The sequence below is a fragment of the Panthera uncia genome (assembly GCF_023721935.1).
Source record: "Panthera uncia isolate 11264 chromosome C1 unlocalized genomic scaffold, Puncia_PCG_1.0 HiC_scaffold_4, whole genome shotgun sequence".
In the NCBI taxonomy this organism is placed as follows: Eukaryota; Metazoa; Chordata; class Mammalia; order Carnivora; family Felidae; genus Panthera; species Panthera uncia.
The window spans coordinates 76,574,438-76,582,739 of record NW_026057585.1 but is presented as its reverse complement, the minus strand read 5'-3'; the positions used below and the strand labels follow the sequence as shown (position 1 = coordinate 76,582,739).

At 55.2% G+C, this 8,302-nt stretch overlaps 1 long non-coding RNA gene across 1 annotated transcript; it reads left to right on the top strand.

Moving 5' to 3' along the window:
- The first annotated feature begins 490 nt into the window (after positions 1-490).
- LOC125913751 (uncharacterized) lies at positions 491-3,691 on the top strand. The gene is made up of 3 exons (XR_007455066.1): positions 491-649; positions 3,188-3,443; positions 3,599-3,691. It is a non-coding gene; the product is annotated as an uncharacterized LOC125913751 (long non-coding RNA).
- The last annotated feature ends 4,611 nt before the right edge of the window (positions 3,692-8,302 follow it).

The following is an 8,302-nucleotide window of genomic DNA, read 5'->3' as shown; positions in this document are numbered from 1 at the left end:
TCCCTCACCCCTAGTAGGCACACAGTAAGTATTTGCTGACTGACTAAATGAGAAAGTCATTCTTGCTGACATCTGAGGAAGGAGAAAGAGCCAGTCAGACAGAGCGTGGCTAACTCCGGGTAGAGTGAACAGCATGTGCAAAGGCCCTGAGGTAGGAAGAGCTTGGCATGGTGGGGGAGCTGAGGGAGGCCGGTGAGGCTGGAGCCCAGTGAGCTAGGTGTTGAGTAGCATGAGGATTAAAGACGGCCTCTAGTTCCTTCTTGCTCTTCTCCTAGATAGGCAAAGTCTATTTCCTGTCCCCTCAGTTCTGGCCCTTGCCCTATTTTGACCAACAGAATGCAGCACAAGGGATGCAGTGGCGTTTCGAAGACGGGGCCCTCCAACGCGTGCAGCTTCTGTTTCTGCCACTGACACTCAGCCCGAGCTACGGGGAGACGTACGAGGGAGAGGCGTCTCAGGTAACAGTGCTCGCCGAACTTCGAGCCGCCTCGGGGGACCGCAGCCCAACCGACACCGCGTGGGGCCAGAGAACCGCTCCGCAGAGCCCGGGCGGCTCACAGAACTTTGAGGGACAAATGGGCGTGGCAGTTTTAAGCCACTAAGTTTTGGCGTGGCGTGTGACACCGCAGCAGGGAACCGAAACCTAAAGGTGAGCGGAAGTCGACGGACAGGCAGGATCCGGACCCAGCCCCCCGCGACTCCCGGATCCTGCTTCCGTCCACCAAGCTGCGCAATGACAAAGTCTCTGAGTGCCGCTGCCCTGGTGTAATTCCCCTGCCCGTCTGCCTGCCTGTCTCCCATGCTCCTGCCGGCTCTGACTTTGTCAGCCACCTCCTGGGCCTGACCCTTCCCCGGGGACCCGGCTCGGCTGACGCCCACGAAACCCGAATGGCGCACGAGGATCTCCGTCCATCTTGCCATCGTGGCTGCGTCTTTTGTCCCGGCATCAGCGTCCGCGCTGGCCCGGGGGAGGGCGTCCTCCCTCCCAGCAGCCCCGGGGAGCAGGCCACTGCCCTACTAGCTCTCCCCTGCACTCAGACGTGACTCACTGACCTTTACGAGCCCGAGACTTGATGGGCCTGGTGTTTTATTAACCTAATAAAAAGGCAGTCTGGTTCAGGGGCTTAACATTTCTGGAGAGAGGAAGGCTCTGCCCCCTGGGCATTGGAAGGAAGAAATAGTGTCTTGGGCGGAGCTCCCACAGCACTGTTCTCTGGGACTTCTTGCGAGGAGGCAAAGAACAATTCATTGTATCCCCATCAAACAGCCCCAGCAAGCCACAAAGCTTAATTTAATTTTGTAATCAGTGGAAGCACAGGCAGAGGAAGACTGCTCACAGTTTTCTCCACTTTGCTTTTTAATAGGATATCTGACAGCCCACATAATACAGTGGCTTTATGCAATAAAGAACGTGCACACACGCACACACACACGTACACATGTACTCGCTTCTGCGGGAGAAAGGCAAGCCTCTGGGTTTGGGAGGCCAGAGACCTCCTCCCTTGCTCACTTTGGGGCCTCTGGATAAGTCGCTTCGGTCCTCTGTGCCTCTTTATGGAACAAAGGTATTCTCCTCATCTTTCTCAGATTTAGTGAAAATAATAGCTAATCTTGATGGCGGGCTGAAGACGCGTGCTGGGGAATGTGCGGCGTGTCTCATTGGATCTTTTCTAGAGGGGGGGATAGGAGGCACAGAATGGCTGAGTCGCGTGTCTAAGGACACACAGCCAGGAAGTGGCACAGCTGTGTTCAGAGGGCTCTTAGCTGCAAAAACACCAGAAGCTGGTTCTGGATGTTTGAGCGGAAAAGATGCTCATCCAAAGTGTGACCAGAAGCAGTTTGGGGTTGTGCTTCCAAAACCACGCCCCGGAGCTCAGCCTGGCGAGAAAGCCACCTCCGTAGCTGATGCCACCGCCAGGCACACCCTGCTGGTTACACCGTGGCTGAGAACTTGCCTTTCGGCTCCAGCCCCCTGCTGCTGGCTCCAGCGTGGATACCGCTTCTGCCCTAGGGATCCCACCTTTACCCCTGCCGCCCCCGGAGCCAGCAGCCTTGACAGAGCGTCTTCTTTCCCGATTCTCTCACTTCTCATGAGAGTCTGGACCGGTGGGTTTGGCCGGCGGAGCCCAGCTCACCTGCCAGCTCCCTGGTTGCAAAGAGGGGAAAAAGAGAGTTCTGGGTTTTCCTCCCGGAGACACAGAGCACGCGGGACTGGAAGTTCTCCAAACATCCGAGGGTGATCCAAGGGTCCGTAGAGCCAGGAATGAGCTGGATGTCCACTACTCACCAGGCAGTCCCATCTAGAGCCTGCCCTTGGCTGGATCGGATGAAACGCTGGGGTGAAAGAGCTCTGTCCAGCATAAGGGCCTTTGGCGGGGTGGGAGGGCTCGGGGAGACTCGGGTGAGTGGCCAGTGAGCGAACACGGTGCCTTTCCACGTGATCTCCCCCTGCCCGTGATAACAATAGTGCACGTGCGCGTGCATTTTTAAAAATTTCCTATATGCCAGGCACCGTTCTGAGTATCTGACATACGTTAACTTATCTACTATTCACAACAGTCCTTTAAAAAAAAAAATGAAGAAAACCGGGGCGCCTGGGTGTCTCAGTCGATTAAGCATCCGACTTCAGCTCAGGTCATGATCTCTCGGCTCATGAGTTCGAGCCCTGCGTCGGGCTCTGTGCCGACAGCTCGGAGCCTGGAGCCCAATTGGGATTCTGTATGTCTCTCTCTCTCTCTCTCTCTCTCTCTTCTTCCCCTGCTCATGCTCTGTCTCTCCTTCAAAATAAATAAACATTAAAAAAATTAAAATTAAAAACAATAAAAAATGAAGAAAATGATCATCCTCATTTGATAGCCGAGGAACTCCCGGAACAGAAAGGTTGAGTAACTTGCTGAAGGACACACAGCCAATAGCGCTGGGATTTAAAGCCAGCGCCTGCTCCAGAGGCCATGCCTGCCACCACTATGCTAACACGTCCACCTGAACGGCACCTCCTCTGTGAAACTTAATAAAAGAGCTCTAGTCTAAGGCCAACCTTCCCTCTTGTGGAACCCCCCCAGGCCTCCAGCCTGTTCTGGCAGGATCTGTCGCTTGCTTTCGTTCCATGATCTGTTTTCTGTAGCTCTGTCTCACCCACTGGACTGTAGGGCAGGGACTGACTATGTGTTTGCTTTTTACTCTCTAGGTTGCTAACAGGTTCCTCACTGCGCCTGGTGCCTGAGAGACGCTCCGTACTTGTTGAATCAATGAGAATTTTTGAGCAAATATATAGGGTAGAAAGAAATCACGGCCAGGTCTACATTACTGAGGAGGGGCAAATGTTGTTTCCAGAAGCTCATTTCCTACCCTCCCTCCCATACCTGCAGACTCCATTCTAGGGGCGACAAGAATCTTCCGAGGGCCTTGCCAGGACCTGCTGTGGCCCTGGTCCGATGGAGCAGGTATCCTTAACAGCAGGAATTCTTTCAAACCCTTGGGTATTGGGGAATTTTCCTTAATTAAGCCTGGCAACCCTCCCTATTAATTAAGAAGGAGGGAAAATAGTAAAGAAGGGATGATATTCATCTCAATTATTACCTTGACATGTTTTTTTAAGTGGTTCTCAAATGTCATCTCTGAACCAGCTACATTGGAGTACCTGTGGATTTCTTTTAAACTACAGATTGATGAGCATCCTTGAACTGAGGTGGGGCCCGGTACCTGCCTTGGTAGGTAACCCCTGGGGTGTTTCCCCTGCCCGGCTAGGTCTGGGAACCAGTGTTTTGCATCACGTTCGCCACCAGAATGCCATGAAGGATACTGTTGGTCCCTCTGTGTAGGTGGGGCTGGAAAAGTCAGGTGTTTGCCCAAGGTCAGCAGCCAGTGGGTACAGGCCGGGGGCTGAGGCTGAGGACTGCTTAGTAAGCAAGAGGGAAGACAGGAGGGGGCTGGTCGAGGTACTAGAATGCCCAGCATGAATGAAGCAGGAAAAATGATTGCAACAATAGGGAATGACCATCTTGTTTCCTCCTTCCCAGTTCTGTGGCCTCTTGTCAGCCTCCTGGTGCCCAGCTCCCATGGCCGCTCTTGACCTTAGCAGAGACAACCTATCCTGGATGGCCTTGGTCCGACTCGCTGGCCCGTGATTACCCTCTGGGTCTGGGAAGCTACCCTCCTGCCATCTGATTGGGCTGGCAGTCCCTTTCCCTACCCCCGCCTGGCCCCACTATGTCACCTGGCTCATAGCGACGTATCTATGACATGCCTTTGGGAGACTGTCCAATGTCTCCACACCCCCAGGCCAGGGCATCCCCCTCTGGGAGTGAGCAGAAGGATTTGCCAGGGCAGAAGGGGGCATATGTTATAAAACGTAAGCCTGACAGGGGTTTGCAAAGCACCTGCTATGACTCTCATGGGAAGATAAGAGAGGGTCCCTGTCCTGGGAGTTCACCATCTTGGCGGGTATTAAGACACTCTCTTGAAAGGCAGAGAAAACCCACTTGATCAAAGGCAGCATCCTAGGATTCAAACAAATTCTCAGACCGTGGGAAACACATAGCTGGAGCCATCCCCGTAAGCAGAGGGCATCACGGAAAGGGGAGAGGAGGTCCCCCTGGAATGTTTCCTCAGGATGTTTGGGGTTTTGGTGGCCGATGTGGTGGTGGAGGCTGCCAGGGGGCCCAAGCCGGGAGACAGGGGTGAACAACGGGCATAGCTCATACTCACAGCACCGGGTAGGGCCAGGCACGACTCTATGCCCCTGGCGTGCGTTACCTACCCCCCGAATCCTCATGACCACCTTCCAAAAGAGGTGCCTATAAGGGAGGCCATTTGACAGATGAGGAAACCAAGGAGCAGGGAGGGGACGGGACTTGTCCAGGGTGGCACAGCTAAGGTAGCAGACCTGGAGTTGGAACACAGGCCATCTGGCTCCAGGGTCCGTGCGCCTGACCGCTCTGCTAGGTTCCCTGTCCGAGTGGAAAGGTGCATGAGGAGGGGAGGTCTAGAACTGCAAGGAGCTCAGACTCCACTGTGGCTGCTTCCTGGTGGGAAAGGCAGGGGAACAGGACCTGAGGCTGACCCTCCAGGTTGGGCAGAGAGGGACGTGGGCAGTGTTGGCATGGGGCATGTGGATGCTTCTGCAGATGGAGAGCTGCTGGGTTTCGAACCCAGGCAGCAGTGGGGTCGCAGGCCCATGGTTGAGGCTAGATGAATCTGGTCCCTGTGTACAGGGTGCTCCAGGTGGACAAAGATGCAGGATGTTTCTGCAAAGCAGAGGCGGGGTTGAGGGTCTGCAGGGGGAGCTGGGAGGGGATGCTGCAAAAGTGGGAGGAGGGGCACTCTTGGGACAGCCTCATCTGGGCCTTCTGCCGGGGCCACTGCCCCTCTCTCCCTGACACTGGCCAGCTGAGTGACTTTGGATGGGTGGCTTTGCCTCCCTGGCCGTCTGCAGAATGAAAGGACACGGTAGGGGTCAAATGAGGCCAGGACCGTCACGACAGGAAGCCGCAAGCACTGTTCAAACGGGAGACGATGCTTCTGCGGCTGATGCCATTTTCCTCCCCTCCATCTATTTGCTTACTGATCTCCAGCCATCTATTTTCAATCTCCCTGTAGGCATTTACCAGTATATTTGTAGCAAGTGACGTCGCATCGTTTTTGGATGTAGCAAGATCATAAATTATAGAAAAACAAATGAACGCCATCCCTGCCTGGGCCTTTGCAATCCTGGTGGTCTTTGCCTCCGGCGGCCGACCCTTTTATCCGCTCGGCGGCAGCGGCCGTCCATGCTGTGGCCTCGTGGTCCCGCCCAGACCCCAGCCTCTTGGTGGAATACTAACCAGTCCCTCGGGGAGTCCGCGGGGCTCCCAGCCACTCCCTGCCGCTCGGCATCGCCACGTTCTGCCCCATGCACCCCACCTCCCCACAATGAAAGTTCATGGGAGACCCTGGAAGGAGAGCCCTGTGGTTCAGGGTCACTCGTTCGCCACCCTACAAACCATCCGGGGGGCTGGGGAGACCAGGCTCAGCCCAGGTTTGGATTGGGATGCCCGAAAGACAAAACACAGACCAGTGACCAAAGCGGGAGAGCCAGCAAAGCGTTTTGAGACCTTTTTCAGTCAAGATATCCTGGGTCGGACGTGCAGGGGGCAGTCGAAGATCCAGATTAGAACTCAAGACAAGAGTCTCTGCCGGAGGTGCAGGCTGAGAGTCGTCTCCATAGAGGTTTATATTTAAAGTGGAATGCATCTGCTATTCTGGTCTCAGTGACTTTACTAATGTTGGAAATTAGCTGTTGCCAAACAGTCATCACGGTACAAATAATCTTAAATCTATCCCGTAGTATATCCACTCACTGATAAGTCCTAACGGAGCACCCACGATGTGCCAGGCACTGCACTAGGCATCAGGGCTGCAGGGGTCAAAAAACAGACATGGTTGCCACCCTCTGGAGCTTAGAGCTGAAGGGCGGGGGCGGGGCGGGGTGCAGCAGGTGCAATGGTAGAGATACCCCTTCACTACGACTTGGGAGGCTGCAGGGGGAGGAAGGTAGGTGGCGCTCTACCTGAGGGATCTTACCTGGCTTGGGAACAAAGGACGGTTTCCCTGTGACTTGTGAGATTTAAAGAACGGGCAGGAGTTGGCCAAGTAGGGGAGTAGGGGGAAAGCCTGTCAGCAGAGGGAGTAGCACCCCCCGAGGCAGGGAAGAGCTTCTCAGCTTTGCCAGAGCTGAGCTAGAGCTCAGCTCAGCTTTGCTAGAGCTTCCAACGGGAGGGGTCTTAGCTCCTACCATGTTTTGTGTCCGTCCTTCTGCAAGGCTGTCCTCCTTCCCCCGACCCCAGATTCTGCCTCTGGAAAGGAGAGCTGTCATGCACGGGGGACCAGCAGAGTATAAAGCTTAGGAATCAGTGAGCCGAGTTCTAGGCCTAGCTCCTCCATTAACAAGCATGTGGTCATTTAATCTCCATGGGGCAACGTCTTCACAGGGTTGACAGGAAAATTAAATATGATAATAGAGATCTGGCCCTCGTCACAGTGCCTAGTACGGAGTGCCAGAACGGCAGCTAACGCGTCCAGTGTGCTAAGCATTCTAAGTAATCCATTTAACTCCTGACCATCCCGTGACGTGGGTGCTGACATACTCCCATTTTACCCACGGTAAAACCCAGGCACAGAAAGGTTATGCAAGTTGCCCAAAGCTGCACGGCCCGTAAGTGCCAGAGCCACAGGCGCAAACCGAGGGAGGCTGGCTGGGTGAGTCTGCTCAGAGTCCCCACGGCGCGCCTGCCTTCTACGCGAAAGCCAGCGTTTCTGCTCTGGGTATTGTTGTTTCTATCGTCAGACATCCTGACACCACGGCTGTCTGCCAGGCGTCTGAACTGGACCACCTCCTGGAAGCCCTCACTGGCCACCCCGCAGATCAGAGCCCGATCGAGAGGCCTGTACATCTGTGCGAGGGGGGCGCGTGTGTGTGCGGATGCTGCCAGCCAGAGACAAAGAGATGCTGCTTCCAAATCCCCCTCATCTCCAACAGAGAGAGAGAGAGAGAGAGAGAGAATGCTGGAAAGAGAGGGAGACAGAACTAAGGACAAAGGGAAGAGCCTTAAGCGGTTCCATGTTTAAGAACGGATGTGCATCCGCGAGGGCTGGGGTGAGAAGGGTCTGCGAGCCGAGCAAGCAAGCGTGTCTCCGGGTCCGCGGTGGGTCTGTGGGAGGACCTGCGAGCAGGCCGTGTCTGTGTGTGTGTGTGAGCGTAGCTCTGTGTGCACGGGGAGGGAACGTGCGTGCGGGGGGCACATCTGAGCAGCTTCATGAGCGTCCCCCTGCCCCCGCCCCAGGTAACAATCACAGAGTGGACTGGGACTGAGTCAAGACAGAGGTTGGGTCTTCCCGGGGACACGGGCGTACAGGCCCATCACAGTCTCTGATATTTTATTGATTATACACCAGCCTGGAGGCGATTAGAGTTGGGGCAGCAAAAAAGCAATTTTCCTCCCTTTCTCCTGCTTTCCCTGCCAGCCCTTGCTGCTAAGCTGAGGCCAGCCCTGCGTGGGCAGCCAGAGGACATCTGTGTCATGCTAGTCCAGAGCAGAAGTCCCCATGCTCGGTGACCACCCTCAGATTCACCAGGGTGCAGGTCCTGTTTTGGAGGGCACATCACTGGAAGGATAGACGCATGGCTTAGGCGGAGACAGAGTGACAGCAGCCTGGTCTGCCCTGCCCGGGCCATGGAGCTGGGTGCCTGCCAGCCTTTCAGTTTGGGACCTGATGGAGAAGGCAAGTCTAGGCACACCAGGGTTGGGAGGTCAAGAGCATTCAG